The following is a 19,089-nucleotide window of genomic DNA, read 5'->3' as shown; positions in this document are numbered from 1 at the left end:
TTCTTAATTTCCACTAGAACGTCAGTAAGTTGTGTTATTTCTCTGACCCACTCTGCACGCTTCCTATCTCTTAATGTTACCCATACCATTTTTCGTTCCATAGCCCTCTGAGTTGTCCTCAACTTAAGTAGAACCCTCTTGCTAAGCCTCCACGTTACAGCCCCATGGGTGAGTACAGGTAAGATGCAGATGTTGTATACTTTCCTCTTGAGCGATACCGGTAAGCTGCTAGCCATAACCTGCGAGTGCTTGTCAAATGCGCTCCATCCCAATCTTATTCTTCTTGTTATTTCTTTTTCACGGTCTGGATCTGCGCTTACTACCTGTCCTAAGTAGACATTTCGCCTACTATTTCCAGTGCTTCGTTACCTAACGTAAACTGCTGTTCCTTCCCGAGGCTGCTGAACATTACCTTAGTCTTCTGCATATTGATTTTTAAGCCTACCTTTCTACTTTTCCTCTCTAGGTCATCAATCATTATTTGCAGTTCATCCCCCGAGTTACTTAGCAAGGCAATGTCATCATAAAATCGCAGATTACTGAGGTATTCTCCATCTACCCTTATCCCTAACTGCTCCCATTCCAATTCTCTGAATAATTCCTCTAAGCAAGCTGTGAATATTACTGGGGAGACTGTGTATCCTTGCCAACACCTTTCTTTGTGGGAATTTTGTTACTTTTTTTATGCAGAACTATGGTTACTGTGCAGCCGCTATATATATTTTCCAGCACTTTCATGTACGGCTTGTCTACCCCCTGATTTCGCAATGCCTGCATCACCGCCGAAGTTTCAACCGAGTCAAATGCTTTTTAGTAATCAGTGCATGCTATGAATAAGGGCTGGTTATATAGATACAGTTCCCCTAGATACAGTTCTATATCTCATTTTGAAACAACATCAACGACGGGATATGCGGTTGCGCTTCATACTTTATACAAGACGTGGCTCAGTATTGGCATAAAGACATTCACTGAGCATTAATACTATATAAAGGACTCCTTAACTTCGTAAGAGCTCCTAAAACGGCACCGGAACCAGGAGATTGCGAGAGCACGCTTTTCAAGCACCGAACATGGACACCGAATTCTTCCACAGGCTGCCCTTAGTCCCAAAAAACTTCCCAATCATCGCGCCTCCTTCTTTTTTCCTAGATAACTTCTGCATCATAACCGTTTCAAAACAAGTTGCAGCCGACTTCATTCCAGGCAGATTGGCTCGCGCTGTACTGGGCGTGAGAGTCAGACCGCGACATTCACACTAAGTCCTTGCTCTGAACCACTTCCTAATACTACCTATAGATACCCACATTATGATCACCGATATGATCGACCTCTTTCGCTCACCCGTCAATCCGTCCGGGTATACGGCACCTGTGTGTGTCTCCATCTTGCCCATATCTGTAGTGCGCATAAAATTTCCACCCACTATAAACAACCGACTCGCCCAGAACATAACGATGTTCATATATGTCAATTCGATGCAAACTAAAGGAGCAGTTAACATGGTCTGGTATAGTTTCAAATGCCAAAGCGACTCATGATATGAGGGACTCTGTAGTGGAGAGCCGGCTGTAGACATTTCTACCAACTTGTGTTCTTCAATATGCACTGACATCGCACAATACACGGGCGCTTTCCTTTTCTCCTCCATCGACAAGCGGCCCCCGCGGCCGGGATCAACCCCGTGTCCTTGGGATCACCAGCCAATCGCCTAACTCGTGAGATACCCAATAGGGCGCTTGAGATATCCTGTCCTTATCCACTAGAACGGAACATTGTTTTCTGTTGACAACATTAAATAAACACTTGACTATCAAAACGTCCACGAAACATTTAGTAATCTGCGCATTACTGACGTCACCACCCATTATTTTCTGTTACCAACATTAAATAAACACTTGACTATCGAAAACGTTAACGAAATAGTTTGTACTCTCCTCATTACTGACAAATCTCTCGAAACTACTCAACTTGGATATACTTAGGCGCGTATATTTTAATTCACTCCTCATACCTACACGTGCCTTATTCTATCATCTCCTACCCTTTGAAGGTGCCCCGAGTACTTTTCTAATCTGAAACATTCTGTTCTCCTCCCCATTGCCATCGAGTCTCGCCATTACGCATACCCCGCTCCTCTACTGTGGTGAGCACGATTGACCTCGGACCAAATGGCAGGCCACTGAGCTCCGGTTACCCTAGCGCAGGATAATATTAACCCTGAATGCTGCCCCGTTGCGGTGGCTCAGTGGATAAGGCGCTCGACTTCTTAACCCAAGCTAGGAGGCTGTTTCGATACCGGCTACGGCGGCCGCTTTTAGATAAAAATGAAAAGCAAGGAGCAAGTGTACTGTGCGGTGTCAGCACACGTTAAAAAACCCCGAGAGGTCGCTGTTTCTGGAGTCCTTCACTACGGCGTCCACCGTTATCTGAATCGCTTTGGACGTTGAACTTCTTAAAATTGACCGCATAGTTCTGTCATTATAAATTTCCTTTCTCTATCCCTCTTTTATCTCCCCCATCACCAATCATCATGCAGAGGTTTATAGCACATTACAGCAGGAATCCCGGGCAGACGCTTCAAGCGTGACTGCTTCCATCATGTGTCATGTGGCGCTTAACAAAATCAAGATAACCGAAAGCAGAAGCCAACAGTTGCAAGAGGGAGAGAGAATGCCCAGGTGCTTATCGCCGGAGATTCTAACATGAGCAGGTGCTTGCGAGATATCTTGGAAAGTGTAAAGGGTGATAAACGAGTGTTGAAACCCTCCCAGGGATGACAATGAGGGCAGTGTTGAAATAGAGTAAAAATAGGCTGTTGAAAAATTCCGCAGAGCGCAATATAATGATAGTAGCCGCGGGGCTAAACGATGTCCTAAATGGTGAGGCTGCAGGAGTGTTGAAGATTTAGCTAAGGGAGTTGATGATGTCAAGGAGATAACACAGCCAGCGCAGATAGTTGTATGCACAGTACCGGAGGTGCTAGGATCGAACGGAAAGTTGGAAAAGGACATGGTGACAGTTACTCAAGACATAAGAAAGTTAAGCCTGGAGGAGCATTTCGAAGTGGTTGAGGTAAACAGGGAGGTGCATAAAGCAGGTTTTGGCAGAGCTTTTCAGCAACATGGCATTCATTTTAATAGAAGTGTGAGAGCAGAGATCGGCTGGCGCCTGGTATGCAGGGCTGTAGCTTTTTAGGATGTCCGCGAGGGCACTGTGCACAGAGGTAGTTAGAAGTGAAGCAGAAGGAAGTGTAATAACGGAGGCTGAGCCCCAAAAAATGGCAAGGAGGAGGTCGAGAAAGAAAAGTACAAAAATTTGATTTAACGCTAGAATCAGCTACATAAACATGCAAGGAGGTAGAAAAAGAGCGAAATGGCTAGAGATAGAACAGCAGTTGAAGGATGACAAAATAGGTGTGTACGCTCGATACGAGACTCATTTCAGGGATCTAGAAAATCCGTCGTTTATAAAAGACTACGCCTGGGAGGATTGCAACAGAACGAGAACGAAAAGAAAAAAGGGTTAAGATGTAGGTATGTTGGTACACCAGGGATCAAATTGGCAAAGAATAAAATCATCTTGTAAAGAACGTATCTCGTATCAGGAATAATTGCCGGCATAAGGACATGGCTAGGGCCGGGTAGTTTATTTAGGAACAGGACACCAATGCAGGCAAGAAAACAAGCATCTTGTTGAATCTCACAGTGACGATATAAGCCAGTTTGGAGACGGGCCGATATTATTCTGTTGGGAGACATGAACAGCCACATCGACGATCTGGTTGAATACACGGGTTGTAACGGGAAGCTAATGCTAGATGTCTGTGAGCGACGCGACCTATTTATAGTAAATAGAGAAACAAAATGCGAAGGTCAAATTACGTGGGAATTCCGCAACAGGCACACGACCATTCACTGCTGTCTAATGTCGCGGTGAATTTATAACAAGGTCCCAAAAATGGAAATAGACGAAGAAGGGGAGTGTAGTCTGGGAAGTGATCATAAACGTATTGCAGATGGGGCCCTTCGTGAAAAAAGAAATGGAACTTAGACAAAAAGTGAACGCAAAATTAAGCGACGATCAAATAGCGCAGATAGCAGCAGACATAGAGGAAGCAATAGAGAAAAGCCCCATGGAAGGCTGGGATTATGAACAGGTAGAAATGCTCATAAGGAGGAAAATTAAGAAGGTTAAAGTAGCAAACCGCTGGAGTTGAAAGAGGAAGGCACGGAGTTGGTAAAATAAGGAAATCAGGGAAGCCATTGAACAACGGCGGGCTGCTTTAAGGAAACACCGAGAGGCAAAGAAAAGAGAGGTATCTCAGGAGGAAATCGACCAAAAATGGGAATCATATCAACAAACGAAACTTGATGTACAGGCCCTCGTCCAAAGTAAAATAAAGTAGTCCCCCTATTGCTGGATGGCTAACATACACGATGCCTCTAGAGGCGGACCAAGAAAAGTTTGGGACCATATAAGCTGGCTAGGTAAAACGAAGCAAAGAAAGCAGGACCGGATTCAAGATAACGAGGGAAATTGTTTAAAGCGAGACAACGCAGTGAACTACATCACATCAGTTATAGCCGAGTCATTTAAGAGCGACGATAGGGTAATCTCCGCAAATCAGGAAGCAACAGAAGATAGCAGAATACAAAGCACCTTAGAACTGACCAATCTAACCTGGAAAAAGGCAGAAAAAATATTCCTAAAAACACATCTACAGGAATAGATACATCAACAGGAATAGATAGAATTCCAATCAAGCCGTTTAATGTACTCGGTCCAAGAAGTAAGGAAACGTCGTTAAAAGCTTTGGAAACAGTCATAACGAATAAGCAAATTCCGGACAGATGGCTGCAGAGTAAATGGATTTGATTTATAAAGGGAAAGGAGAAAGGATGCATAAAAATACTACAGGTCCATTAACATAACATCTGTTATGTACAGGTTGGCCATGCAGGCGGTGAAATTAAAGGTGCAAGCATGGGTAGAAAGTAACAGGATACTCGGAGGACTTTAGAACGGATTTAGAAATGGTAGGCGCTTAGATAACAGCCTGGTCTTGCTTACCCAATGCATCGAAATATCTAGAGTGGAAAATAGACCTTTGTGTTTGGCCTTCCTGGACATACACGGGCGTACGACAACGTAAACAGGCAACTCCTGTGGAACATAATAAAAGAAGAAGGTATCGGTTATGGGATAACAGAGTTCCTACAGGAAATATACCGGGATAACAAAGTAGAAATTACACGGGAAGGTATAAGAAGTACGGAAGATGTCAAAGTATGCAAAGGATTAAGACAAGGTTGTCCTCTATCACCGGTGCTGTTCATGGTTTATATGATAAACCTGGAACAGAGGATACAAGAAGGTAACCTAGGTTTTAACCGGTCATATACATTAGGTGGAAAGGCGGTAGAGCAGCGCCTCCCGGTTTTATGTATGCAGACGATATTGTGCTGCTAGCTGAGAGTCTGGAAGAATTGCAAACTCTGGTTCAGTATTGCGGAGACGAAGGGGATGCTCTAGGCTTCAGTTTTAGCGCAGTTAAGTCGGGTCTGATGATTTTCAACGGCTCAACTGATCAGGGTCTTGAAATACAAGGCCATGAAATACCCAGAGTAGCAGAATATAAATATCTCGGGGTATGGGTAAACGAAGGATTGGCATACATTAGAAAGCATGAGCAATCACTTGAGGCCAAAGGGCGAAGAAATGCCGGGATAATGAAGCATAGGGCATAGTGGGGATACCACAAGTATGAGGTTTTAAGGGGTATTAGGAAAGGAATTATGCATGTGCCCGGGCTTGCTTTCGGAAATGCGGTTTTGTGCCTAAATTAAGATGTACAGTCTACATTAGAAATAAATCAGAGAGCTTTCGGACGATTAGCACTAGGTGCTCCCGGCAAAACCACAAATGAGGCGGTACAGGTAGATATGGGCTGGGCATCTCTCGAAGAACGGGAATCTGAGAGTAAAATATTATATGAGCAACGCCTGAGGAAATTGGCCAGTAACAGATGGGCAGCTAAAGTATTTGGATATCTCTACTTAAAAAGCGTTGACTCACAATGGAGGAAAAGAACTAGGAAACTAACCAGTAAGTATGCTGGTCACAAGGACGAAGAAATAAAGAGCGGTAAGCAACAGGTGAAAAATACAGAAGGTAAAAATTGGAAAATTTCAGTGGAAAAGAACCAGAGGGTGGAATTATACCGAAAGTGGAAAAGGCAGACCAGGAAAGAATTTTTCTTTGATAACTCAAGAGGCAGTGCCCTACTTTTTGAAGCTAGAACAGGATGCCTTAGAACAAAAAGAAATTTAACAATGGAGATGACGCATGTGCTGTATGTGGAAACTCCAGTGAAACAATTGACCATATTATACTCGAATGTAATGGTATCCATCCGGAAGTTTGTGCAGGCGCAATCACTGTTCCTGAAGCTCTGGGGTTTAGCAATACCAGTGGCCGGGTGAATAAACCGGCGGTGGAAGCTAGCAAAAAACGACTGGAAGATTGGTGACTTGAAAGCAAAAAAGCGACATAATGTTACAATGCAGAAACAAAAACTCAAGAAGTAGAATGATGGTATAGTTAAACAATCTAAACCAATAATTAAGATATAGGAAGAAAAATGAGCATGATAGCTACTGCTACCACCCCGTTTCAGAGGGGACGCTTCTATATTCCATCCATTCCATCCAACCATAAGGGCGATCCAGTCCATTTATTCTATAGCAGGCTACCAAGCAAGTGATTACCGTGCACTTTATACGTTACGCCTATCTTGCCCTCGCAAACATTTCATAGGCAAATGGACATTTATCCAAACGAATGAAATGAAAACGGCGAGGCTACTCTCGAAAGTACGCAGCTAACGCCATCGCTTAGCGCTAAGGATAACTACGTAGGGCTAAAATCTTGACTTACGAAAAGCCGAAAAGCCTTGAAATTAAGGAAAAATTATCAATACATGAAAAAACGAGGCGCTGATGTTGAAACTGCCCGCCTGGCCGGCATCTGAAAAGTCCCCAAAACACATTCGTAGATGTTCTTAGTTTTGACTTTCCTCTTCAATTATTACTTTCTCGCGCATAATCCCATAAAGCAAGCCATATTTTTATGTAAGATCGTTCAGCTTTCCACTTGTGTATGTGTTCATGGATGTCCCTGGTCCCGCCACACCAAAAGGCGCATTGCCAATTTTCGATCTTTCTTAGCGCGAAAAAAACAAAACAAAAAATATGCATTTCAGGAAGCCCGCAATGCACTCACCAGTGTCGAACTCATGGGCGATGGTGGAAACATATCCGCTGTGTCTTTCTCCTTGAGTCCAGTCTGTACTCTGACAAGGTCATGACCTGCAAAGAACGTGGACGTCACCACACGCATCATCAGGTTGCGGAAGGGAGCGTGACAACCAATTGTTATACAAAGCGCTTTCGCTTATTTGATTCTTCCGCAACAACGTTCTTTGAAGGCAGATCGAACATTCTGCGTCTTCTGCTGAAGTAAGTCTTTATTTTGATGTCAAAACTCAAAATTTCAAAGCAAAATATTTTTCAAGTTCTTCCTGACTGGACAACTGCGTACATGGTTATCCACGAAACTCTAGAAGAGCAAGCGCTAGCATGAATTTCTGCCGCTTTTACGCTGTGGACCAGAAATACTGCTGCATCCTTTCTTGGCACCGCCTAACTTCTCCACAGAGGCGCACTGAGATTCTAATGTTTGATGGCGATGTGCGACTTCGCGTCCCAACAATGAAGAGTGCACTACGTCGCGACACATGATCGCCAGCAGGCTTTCGGATTAGCTACAGGGGAAGTCGACGATACAACTGTTGCTATAATACAAGTTTACCAGGGTTTATTGGCCTTTCTCGTTCACATGGTCCTCTACCGATTGCATTTTCTTGATATCAGGAAATGTTTTGAATAACATTGTATTTATCCCAATAGTGTCTGTAAGAAACGCGTGGCGACGGTCACGGTAACCGCGGTCGCAGATGTATCTTTTGTGGCCCGAAATACTTCCGAGAGTGAAAGCAACAATGTCACGAGTGCGATGAACTAGCTCCAAAGCGGAATTAGGTGAGTCAGAGTGAACGGAGGGTTCTTAAACGACTGTTGTGACAGGGGGACCGTAACCAGACAGCTTTACAATGAGTTTTGCGAATAATTGCTATGGGGCGAATCCATACCTGCAGCACATATTAAGGCGCCTATTGTAGTGGGGCAATTGTGCTGCTGCATCATTCGATCACAAATTGAAATGGCATGAAAAATTCGGTCAAAAAAATTCAAACACTGACAATGTACTCGCTCAGATATTGACCTCCTGGGAGCACATTGGAGCCGTACAAATTCGTGACTATTCACACAGGCGTATCAAAATACTTTGCATTTCTGAAAGCTGGCAAGCAAAGAGCACTAACATTGGAGTTTCTCAGTACTCCACATTTAGAGCGTCACTGTTTCTAATTACCATTAAGGATTTGCCATCATGTCTTACATTTGCTGGATATATATTATATGCCGATAATACCACCACATTACCGTTGTAGAAAAGTAGATTCCTTAAACAAGGTATGTTGCTGGGCAAGTTGATTATTCATTGTCAGAGAAATAACGCTAGTCTTCGCCTGTGTTGGTTAGTTCCGCATTCGCCTGCCGTAATTTTTAATCGAGCTATTCTGTCTTTGCCCCATTGTTTATTGTCATAAGGTTTGATGCATCTGTGGTTCGTTTCTTTAACCTGTCCTGTTTTTCAGTTGGCTAGGCGTGTGACCTTTTTGTCACTGTCCTTTTACTTACCTTCTTCGGTTTTGCATGACTAGATTTCAGTGTTTTCATTTAGCGTCTTTTAGTTGTTGTTCATGTTTTCCATCCTTTTTTATATTTTAGCGCCTTTACCTTCGCTGACATTCACAGCCTTAGCTTTTAGACTGAGCTTATTCCCGCGCTGTTTTGTTGTTTTTATTATTGGTCTCATGCATTCATTTTCGCTTTTAGCCGTTTTATTTGTTGGTTTCCTTCAATATCGTTTTATCTGGGCTTCATGTGTGCCTCGTTGTGTTCTTTTGCATTTGCCCCGCCCCACACATTCAGTGTCACAGAGTTAATTGTGTTCAATATGAGATGCCGTTCCTTGGATGCTTGAGCTCTGATAACCGTGCTCATGCGCACTTTTGTCTTTGTATATAAGGCGCGGATCGTCTGTATTACAAAATAAAGTTAATGAGCGCATACGTGTGTATTCCTCTTCCTGGTCCGTCGTCGCTAGCAATCTTTCTCTGACAATAGATTCCTTAGCTTATACTAAATCTGCTAGTAATCTGCACTAATTCGTGCAAGACTGGTACGGCAGATTAATCAAACACCCCGCGGCGGTGACTCAGTGGTTAGTCAATCGACTTCAGAGCCAGGGGACCTGGTATTGAACCCGGCTGCGGCGGCCGTGTTTGTATAGAGGCGGAACACCGGTTGACGTGCCATATGCGATATCAGTGAATGTTAAAAAAAAAAAACCTAGCTGATAGAAATTATCCGGAGCCTTCGACTGTGCCATCCTTAATTATTTGAATCGCTTTGACACGTCACACCTGATAAACCAAATCACAAGCTGAAATTTAACGCATGTCCTGAGTTCTAGTGCTATAGACTTATTAGTATATATAATTTCAACAGGTAGATTCCTATGCTAGGTACGAATTCATTACCTTTTCTTTTCCTTTTTATTTTTTCCAAACTCTAGTTAAACATCCATATTTATCTCAATACTCCAGCCCGTGAACATAAATATTTTCAATCTACAATGCACCCTGGCCAATCCCCCGCCGTGGGTATGTGCCATTTTGTCTGAGGCGATCATCATCATCATCATCATCATAATCATCATCATCATCATCATCATCATCATCCTGGTGGCCTCGTTCTCTGCTCTCTCGGTGCCCTCGCTCAACAGCTACAGTAGTTCTTCTGTGTAAGAACTGTTACAATATCGCAATCAGCCAAAACCCTTGCATTCACGTTATCCCTAGGCCACGCAGGCACGTTCATACGGCTCGGTTGAAGCCGGGCTTTATATGTTGGCTGGTAGCTTACGCTATCGCGTCATCGCGAAGGTGGGAGTGCAAACAAGAGAAAGAGGTGCCGTAGTGGAGGGCTTCAGACCACCGCGCGATAGAGGCTTTCGCCTCATCGCACTTTAGTGGCCAAAAGTGCCCCCTATGGCATAAATAAAGCTGAAACCATAGAGTAAACTACTATGTGCAAAAGTCATGTCTTTACTTTCAAGCCGAACCTAAGCGTAGCCGTTCAAATGGATATCGCAATGTTTTCTTCGAGAATACAGCCAATTGATTTTCGTAGGAAATGTAGCTTTTTAATGCGAGCGCAGGAAAAACTTTCAAGATAATTTTCGCAACGCTTCGGAAGTATACACCATCGCATTCATCGATATCTCACAGTCCAAATTACAAGATGATCCAGACCACTCGACGAGTGTTATCCTAGAAATACTCCAGATAACGACACCCTCGTACTTCTCCGGCTATGCAATATACACTAATTCAATGCACGCTATACATGCAAATCCTAAGGATGGCATTTTTGTTAAATCAGACACGATAAACATGAGACCGTCAATAAATTTCATCCTGGCATAGTGCCACCAAAGTGGACTTCTGAGTCCCGCTGATATCCCAGACAATAAGAAACAGCATCTACTCACCCCCGATCTTCCCAACCGTGCGACTGGTATCCCTTGTTCGTCATATTGTGCGAATCGACAGGATCCTTGCACCCTCCGGAAGCGGCTCACCTCCTCACCAGATCACTCTAGCAGCCGCCACAGATCTTCCCCGCCTGAGGAACCTACGAGCAGCGGTGAAGAGCGCGAATGAGAAACTGTTGTCGGCAGCTGCTTCACCATGAGAGCAGCCCTTCTTTCCCCTCAGTGCCTTTCGCAGGTTGCGGGGCTGGCAATCGGAGAGAGTCATGAATCGAAGACGGAGTAACGAAAATAAAATCATGCGCCCACTTAGACTCCCAGAAAAGCAGGAAACACCCCCCCCCCCCCCCTTTCCATCCGAAAAGAAGTACGCAGCCACGAAGGACGAAGCAGAACGACCGCACAGCTGCCTATTTGGTCCATCTGGCATGTGCTGCCTGCGCGCGGCTGAGGGAAATCAACGCATAATTGGGACATCTAATTAAACAGCTTGCTTGATCTCGGCGGCTACAGGCATTGTCCGACCTAGCTGAACGGCGTTTGGTTCCGAAACCGGAGCGTATAGGCCCCGCATCGATTTGACAGGAGACACCGCTACTTAATCGACATACGTAAACCCTCTCTATAACAACTGCTGCAAAGATTTTTCTGGCCCAGTTAAATCCGTCATCCCCGCCTAATTTCAAATTTTCCGGCTCGACCACTTAATACACCTCATGCCTGCAAGTTCCTTACGACGTAGCCAACCCTAATATGGTACAATCTCTGTTCTCCCCTTGCCATTCAGTTTCTGTATTAAGCATGGACCAGCGCGGCAAGTCTCTTTCACCTCGGGTAGCTGACAAAGAATGTGACTTCGGTAACCTTATACCAGAATATCGGCAATGCTAAATTTCTATTGCAATTAAACTTTTTTGTCTCCCTCTCTCTCTCAATTCTGTCCATAGAATTCCTTACGCAGAGCATTATAACATGCAACAGGAGAAATTGCGCTTCTACATTCCACAGCTGCAACCACATGCAACGCAGCAGTGAACACTCAAAATTAGCACAGGAATTTCATAAAATTATGGATCACATTGATTTTATATTACAGCGAGATATAGCTGCTGTACGCGCCTGAAGTATATTCTAGGTCAAACGTATTAACAAGGAGGGAAGGTCCACTATGATTGTCACCGTTTTCATACAGCATCAGTCTATACTTTCCATTCTTCTCAAAATAACAAAATATCCCTAATTTCCTATTCTAGCCACTGGTGGCGAGCAGGTGGCGCCTGTTGTCAATAGACCAGGAAACCTAAAGCCCAAGCACGCAACCATCGCATAGCAAAAGCTGTCAACTCTCTATGTTTCTATTCGTTTACCTTTACCGGTGGGCATATTGACCAATAGGAGCAGGGCTAATTGGAAACTTTGTGAGAGGTTTTGTGATGTGATCGCGTAATTTGGCCCCTGGACATCTCGCGATTCTTGTGCCTTTATACTGGAAAACGCTTTCAATTAGCTCCCACTTGTTACAGACCGATCACCTTGAACTAGAGAATGCGTCACGGCTATACGGGTAAATAGAGCTGACCCACTACGAAATAAAACGAATGGCCTGCGATTCCGGCTAAGGTCAACGCTTGGAGCTGAGATGAAGGTATTTATGCTAAACAGTCACCCAAGACAAGCCGCAAATATATTGTCGCGAAGAAGATCGGCAGTGGCTCGAGAGGGGCCCCCGCGATAGGCAAACCATTAAATCATCTTTCCTCCTGTCGCCATGTTATGCCGTCTTCTTTCTTATTGCCACGTAACATTTTGGTTGGAGGTATGATATATGTCATCCCCATCCTCATCTTCGAGCGTCGATGCTATCCGTTCACCGGGACCATCAGCCGAGATCCCGTTAATATCGCCGTGGAGCTTCGCCCCAGCCCTTCTTGCCCAGACCCGACCAGATGCAACTGCCGCCGGCCCGCCCCCACCCCGGATCTGAAGACAAGGCGCACAGACGAACTAACCATTGCCGAGACAAGACTTAAGACTGGAAGGACCGAACCGAAGTACACGAACACACAATACTCGCCCAGCCGCCAGACGCGGCCTCGCGCAATTGATGCCATGGATGTTTTGGTGGCGGATAGTTGAGGAATTCTAGCGGAGGCGGATCACCCAAGCGTCATCGTAGTGGGAAGCAAATCATGCTCTTCTATCTTTTATAACATCTTCTATCTTCTAACATCCTCGCCGTCACGTCACCACCGACTTCAACAAACCTATCAGGACGATCGCTCGGTGGCCCCGGGAAGGGTTGCGAAGAAGATCGGCAGTAGCTCGAGAGGAGCCCTAACGTTAGGCCAGTCAAATCATCTTTCACACTGTCGCCATGTTGTGCAGTCTTCTTACTTGTCGCCACGTAACAATATGTAATCCAGGACATAAACAGAAGCTGAAGGAAGGATATTCTAATGTTTATACGGTTGGTGTACCGAATCTTGTCATGTCCGGTGTCCAAACTTTCTCTTCGGAGCCAGCCGTTGCGTTAGATGACAGAACGCATTCCTCGACCTTCTCCTCCTTGACTCTATCTTCACTTTATTTTACGCGACATGTTTTAGCGCTTCATTTGCGTGTGCGTTTCTAGAAGTTGCCGATAGCGTCTCACCGGAAGCAGTTTTCACAATTTCTGACCTTTCAACACAGAAACACATTTTATGAATTCCGGTATTGTGCTTGTGTTTGTATGACGTAACCAAGGGAGCGCAATCTATCGTCCCAATGTTATTACTCTGTTGACAATGTCTGGCCCAACAAAGATCCAGTGCATTGTCAACGTATAGTACCAATATTTTGATGATGGTTTGTGCCACCTAGGAATGCACTCACTTGTGTCGAAGTCTTAGGCAACGATGGAGGAAAGTGCCACGTTGTGCCTCTCCAGGAATTCGGCGCCCACTCGCCGAAGGTGGTGACCTGCAGAGAGCACAGACGTCACCATACGCGCCACCAAGGAGCAGGCGGAAGCGTGATAGATTGAGAGCATGATATACTTAATGCTTGTACGACAACCTATCTAGGGTCGGAAATTTCACAACACTAATATTCTTCCCATGGTCTGTGCTGTCTGGGACGGTATTCGCCACTTAACGGTGGGCGGAAAGACAGAGAAGCTTGGGTCTCTCTGAACACAAGGTGACACAAGATTAACACATACATTAAGTTTTATCGTTGTAAACTTAGCGAGCGGGTGTCGAAACTGATTCCTGACACATGAGAACCGTGCTTGAAAACCTTTAATGCGCACGGCTGACGCCATCGTTGGACGCTAAGTTAGCACCTTGGGTTAAGACAAGCCGTGAAGCCATGCAATCAATGAAATATCATAAGCTGGAAAATAAGGTCCTGGAGTTTAAAGAAGAAGCCTTAGAGGACGCTTTGACCAGGCTTAAGAGTCGACGCGATAGCGTATGTATAATATACGAACACGTTTGACGACTTCTGGAGCGATGGCAGGTCACGGCAACTGCGCCTTTTCAGGCGGAATTAGGTGTACACTCTGTCGCGTAAATTAACAGGGGTTTAAGTGCGCTTAACCTGATCAGGACGTGCGAAAGCACTGTTCGTAATGGATCGGCATGTTTTTCTGCAGCAACATTACGTCAGCCTCTATCGATTGACACCACTCGTTAACCTCTACCACTTCTCAATTACCCGCGACTGCTGCGGACACGATTTTAAGGACGCGGTCTGCGGACATGGTCTGCGGACACTGTCTGCAGACAGAAATCTGTGAACATAGCGAAGTAACGCTTTCGCGTTAATAAGAATGGGCGAGTTATTAGAGGCACAATTCAAAGGATTGGAGCTAGCTTAAACTACACGTGTGTGAGCGTGGCAGCTAAAAAGGAACTCCGGTCGCGAGCCCTTAAATTCGGAGCTTAAGTACCCCCCATAGGTTTAGAGCGATAGCTTCGCCGAAACCGCAAAGAGTAATTTGGTTGGGATACAACGGCGTAAACGGCGCGACGGTCAGTAAGCTTACATATGCAAGACTGCTAGTGCAATGAGATTATTAAAAAGAGTCACCAATAGGAGAATTGGCATGAGTGAAGAGAGCCTGATACGACTTGTCATATGCCACATAACCTACATGGATGCCTTTCACAATTGGTACAAGGTGGAGAAGAACAATATAGACATAATTATACGGAGAGTATACAAGGCGGCGCTTGGACTGCCAGATTCGACTAGCACAGAGCTCCTGCTACAATTAAGGATTCCACGACACGTTGGACGAGCCTGCAAAAGCGCATCACATATCGCAGCTAGAAAGACTAACGACCACCGCGGCTGGACGACACATACTCGAGCGGCTTGGCATTGGCTACCACCGTCAACACGGGTAGAAAGAAATTATCCCGCGGAGCGTCAAGAACGCACAAGTACAGAGAAACGTACACCCGACGTATAATCAAGGCAGAAGACAAGTCAGAGCAGCGGGCCTGCTGCGGAACTAAGGAAAAGCGAGGGAAGCGCGCTTCGTTTACGTACGCTGCCGAGAATCAAGACGATCGACGATACGCTGTCGCGGTCGTCGAAATTGCCGGAACGCTTGCCCGCTCCATCAGCGTAAAGTCCTGACACGCTGAAGTGGCCGAAGTATTAGCCATCGCACTAGCCATAACTGATCCCGATTGCGGGGCCGTTGAAAGCGACTCGCACACGGCCATAAAGAATTACGCCAAGGGGAGAATATCCGCGGAAGCCTGTCGAATAATAAACTCTCACCGGACAAGGCCGAGCTAGTTTGGTTCCCGGCACATATGGGGAACGCCTCTACACATCTCATGAACCTCAAAGAAGTCGCTCACTCCTTCGCACGAGGTCTCGCATACCGTGCCGGAGAGAGTCATGAAGAAGACACGGGGAGAGAGAGAGGCTGACGAGCTTTAATGACTTCCAAAGCTTATCTGGCCCACCGGACCTTCCCTCTGCCTAGCAGTAAACTATGCAGAGCTCAGGCAGTCGCCAGGAGGCAATTACAAACAAATACATACCCTAACCCGCTGCAGTACTACAGGATTTACTCCGAAATACATGCCACCAACACATGCAAGCTCTGCAAGACAAACATAGCAACACTTCAACACGCACTCTGGGAGTGCAAGGCACAATTGACTGGCGTTAATCCCGAAATCCTCTCGCCGAGGTGGTCCTTCGCTCTGCGCAGCTCCAGCCTCAACGACCAACTCGGGGCCGTCCAGCAGGTCCTCGTGGCGGCGAAGAGACCAGGGCCCGTATTCCGAGTTTGCATCGTTATCGAAGTGTCGCTAACTCACGTGACTTCGAGTCATCTGATTGGTCAAAACGCCGGAACTGGGTGCTGGGTCAACGTCATGTGTCGGTGTTTCCTCCACCAATCAGCTGCCTTGAGGTCGGGGAGATAGCGACACTTTCGATAACGACGCAAACTCAGAATACGCGCCCAGATTTCAAACTAGGCCCAGTCGCGTTAAACCCTGCCGGACACCAAATAAAGTTATTCCTCCCGAAAGCATGAACCAACTATTCCGGAAACAAATGTTCATATTTGTCTCATTGAAATTTAAAGTTGGAAGCCTCAATAATCAATCATAATTAAGTGGTGACGCCAAGTAGGTAAGAAAGCGTATGAAGATTTTTAAAAGAGGCAAATTATCTCGGTCACTGTCCACAATAAAAAAACCGCTTTGCGGTGCGCGGCTCAAACTTCGATTAAAGGAATGCCGAGCACTTCTTGACACAACCACTCAGTGCGAAATCATGCGGTGACTAGTATCCTTGACGCGATAACGGAACATCCTCGTGACGTCCCGGACGTTTTTTTTTTTTTTTTGCCGGCGCCAGCACATAGCTGTGAAAGCCGAAGCGGGCGGTGAATATCTTTCAGGTACACAGGCCGCGTTTCGCGATGCTGCGCAAAAAAAAAAAAAAAAAAAGAAAAAAAAGAATAGCGGCCACTGTACACCAAGGAGTACTTCGTACGCACTCTGTCACGCGGAACACTGGAACCACTTGTGACCGCTCTCCAAACGCCTTCTTTAACGGGCATTAACTGAGGCAGTTAATTCACAGGTAGTGCGTTAAGGGGCGACTGTAACTTGACGAAGAAAGCTGAGGCAAGCGCAACCAGAACCGCGTCCACCGCACAGTCCGGCCGTTTATTAAAAATCGCCACAATCGCTGCATCATGTCGTTATAGCAATTATGTATATTTTTAGAAGAGGAAACACTGCACGCGGGGGAAATTCCAAAAATTTTGAAGTTCTGGAAATTCGGATTTGCTCGGGCACCGGGAAGTTGAACAGCCTTGCATGACTTGGAAAACTGAACGTCTCGCACAATTTGGTTTCTTCGGAATTGTAGAATTTATAATTAGTCTCAAAGCGACTCGGAATATGAGAGACGCCATAATAGAAGACTTCGGAAATTTCGACCACCTGCGGTTTTTAAAGTGTGCTGACATCGCATAGTACACGGGCGCCTTGCTTTTTTTTTTTTTTTTGCCTCCATCGAAAAGCGACCGTAGCGGCCTGAATTCGATCCTGCGTCCTTGGGTTCAGTATTTGAGCGCCCTAGCTCTGAGCCACCGCGGCGGGGCACCCGGGGCACCCGGGGCACCCGGGGCACCCTTCAACAAGAATACTTATTACTCGTTACGAAACATTCTGGTTTCCAGTACTAGAGATATTCGAGCTCCCGTCACAGCCTTTTGTATAAATTACAGCTCTCGCGCACGAAATCAATCCTATGCAGATGATCATTTCGCTCACAGATGTATGCAGGAATTTCTGAAATAGCGACACTGCCTTCGTTTGCACATGTCAAAGGCGTGCGGTTAGCACCCTTGGACATGCGACTTGGTGTTGCCTGCACCTTCCGCTCCTAGATTTTCGCATGTCCTCCAGGTTAACAAGAAGTAATTACAGGTATCTATGTTCTGAACTGACTAAAAGTTCGATGAATGCAATGTTCGCGAAGAAAGGGGGCAAAATTGGCCGATCGCCATCCCACTTACTGCGTTTGCGCCGGCGGCGAACAAGTTATGCGTCCAAGTTCACAGATGAGAACACACATCCAAATAGGCCGAGACTACACGTTGACGTAAGTTCTTCCGTCCGCCATAAAAGAGGAGACCTGCTCTTGACACCGGTGGTCAGATCAGCTGGCAAGAACTTGTTGTTGGGCTTCGATTACATGTAGAAGGCGAAGCTGTAGCTAGTAAAGAATGCTGTATTTGAGTTAGCAGTTATGATTGCATTAACATGGTCAATCAATGTCTGTTTTGGACAATTTGATGAGAAAACGTTTCGAAAGATGATGCTTGCTTGGCCGCCCACCGAGTCTTTGCAGCCTGTTAGGCCTAGTACAAATCGCTTCAGATTCAACGCGCAGGCGCACGATGTAGATAGTATAATCTTTGGTCGGGATCGCCACGCGTCTCATCCACTTTAAGTTATCAGCGTCCCAGTTATCAAGTGATTGACTGCTGCAAAGGCCGAGATATTTAAAGGCAGAGCATAAGACATTTTTTGCCAGCCCCCGACAGTGCTTCATCACGTGAACGGTATTTTGAACCAACGCGACCTTGTCCCAGCATTTCCGTTTCTTACATCATTTTACTTTTTTAGTTTTTCTTGTGGGAACTGCGAAAGATGGTGCTACATATTTTTCGTTGTTTACCAGCCACTCCACTACATAAAACGCAGCGATATAAAATTGAGACAAAAACCACGTCTTATACACCGGAACATACGGTTCCGGCTTGAAGAAGTAAAAGAAGCTATATCGTGAAGACGGCGACTGATTAGAGGAACGAAAAGTAAACTGTAGCAAACACTCAAGCCCCGCGTTGAAGAGGATCCGAGCAAGGTCGCCTCCTCCCGGGTAGAGGCGACCGTTCTCTTACGAAATTGTTTCCTGGCGGGTAACCAGGAGATCAGTGCATGAATAGAAATGTTCGACAGTGCACATTTCATCGATACTGGGAGCTACACACTCCGCATCTTCGTTCTAATACATGCTTCACCGGCTTAGTCTCCTGGTCATAAAATTTAAATAGGCAATGCTATCCTCCGAAAAGAATTTCTGCATGTTTAGCTTGGCAATAAAATCAAGCGAGTCTCGGCGCAAAACTCGTGAAAACCATAGCAACGGTAGTTTTATCATTACACTTGTATCGTGACAGTCTCTTCCTTATTGACCAAAGAAGCCTCACAGCTATCGCTCGGACTGGCCAGCTGGCACTGAGGAAAGGGCAAAATAGAACACACACACACACACACACACACACACACACACACACACACACACACACAC

The 19,089-nt window shown here is 45.6% G+C and overlaps 1 long non-coding RNA gene across 1 annotated transcript in view; it reads right to left on the bottom strand.

Moving 5' to 3' along the window:
- LOC146182468 (uncharacterized) overlaps positions 1–18,132 on the bottom strand; it is a 30,747-nt gene extending 12,615 nt beyond the window's left edge. Inside the window, exons 1-4 of the long non-coding RNA XR_014700057.1 lie at positions 17,789–18,132; positions 13,618–13,704; positions 10,744–10,886; positions 7,285–7,370 (exon numbers count right to left, since the gene is read on the bottom strand). This is a non-coding gene — a long non-coding RNA (uncharacterized LOC146182468). The remainder of the gene's footprint in view (positions 1–7,284; positions 7,371–10,743; positions 10,887–13,617; positions 13,705–17,788) is intronic.
- Between the last annotated feature and the right edge of the window lie 957 nt (positions 18,133–19,089).

The sequence above is a fragment of the Amblyomma maculatum genome, chromosome 8, assembly GCF_055883805.1.
Source record: "Amblyomma maculatum isolate TAMU_Amacu chromosome 8, ASM5588380v1, whole genome shotgun sequence".
Classification (NCBI taxonomy): Eukaryota; Metazoa; Arthropoda; class Arachnida; order Ixodida; family Ixodidae; genus Amblyomma; species Amblyomma maculatum.
The sequence above is the reverse complement of the archived record's forward strand: the minus strand, read 5'-3'. Positions and strand labels throughout refer to the sequence as shown.